We start from the raw sequence: 762 nt of genomic DNA, 5'->3' as shown, positions 1-762 counted from the left end.
ATTGTAGATCGAACTGTAAATTGGTCATGACATGTCAAGTTTTTCAAACTAATTTGATTTATGATTCTATCATAGACATTTCACAAAAATGGGCAGGCAATAAAAGTTCCTATCTGTACCTGTATTAATTAATCATAATTTTTTACATGGTTTGTGAGTTCCATCATTGTAGAGAATTGCAAAGAAGTTTTGTAAGTAAAGGGAAAGAGATCCATATAATCAAAGAAACCACTTTTTTTTTAATAAGGTATGTAATTAGGTGAAAAGCAATAATTAAATTGATTGTTGTACACTTGAATCAATTAATTACCATTTCATTCTGTTGCAGATGAATGAATGCACCTCTTCAAGTTCTACAGAATTATTAAATGAAGGAATCTGCTTCAGAATTACTGACTGCATGTCGCTGCAACATCTGTGCTACAAAGTTTGATTGTTTGATAATTGTAATTCTAAACTAAATTTGAAAAATAACTTATTATATGGAGTAGTTTAACCACAAATCTAAAAAAGAGTCACCATGTTGCAGGAAATGCTAGTAACTATATTAATGTCAATATTGATATATAGATGTGTAACCTATAGATTTAGTGTTTTATGTTAGTTTGATGTTAATAATATGACAATTTTTAGAAATATGTATTAGACTTTAATATAAAATATACACTAGCATAACAAGATTTTCTCGAAATTGGGAAATGCAGTGTATAGAAAATAAAAATATACTAAAATATAGGGAATTAAGTATCAAGTACAAAAGAT

At 27.3% G+C, this 762-nt stretch overlaps 1 long non-coding RNA gene across 1 annotated transcript; it reads left to right on the top strand.

Moving 5' to 3' along the window:
• Positions 1 to 143: 143 nt before the first annotated feature.
• On the top strand, positions 144 to 439 carry LOC106120683 (uncharacterized). Its single transcript, XR_001228018.1, has 2 exons — positions 144 to 247; positions 329 to 439. It is a non-coding gene; the product is annotated as an uncharacterized LOC106120683 (long non-coding RNA).
• The last annotated feature ends 323 nt before the right edge of the window (positions 440 to 762 follow it).

This window comes from Papilio xuthus, unplaced genomic scaffold (assembly GCF_000836235.2).
Source record: "Papilio xuthus unplaced genomic scaffold, Pxut_1.1 DF826949.1, whole genome shotgun sequence".
NCBI lineage: Eukaryota > Metazoa > Arthropoda > Insecta > Lepidoptera > Papilionidae > Papilio > Papilio xuthus.
The sequence above is the reverse complement of the archived record's forward strand: the minus strand, read 5'-3'. Positions and strand labels throughout refer to the sequence as shown.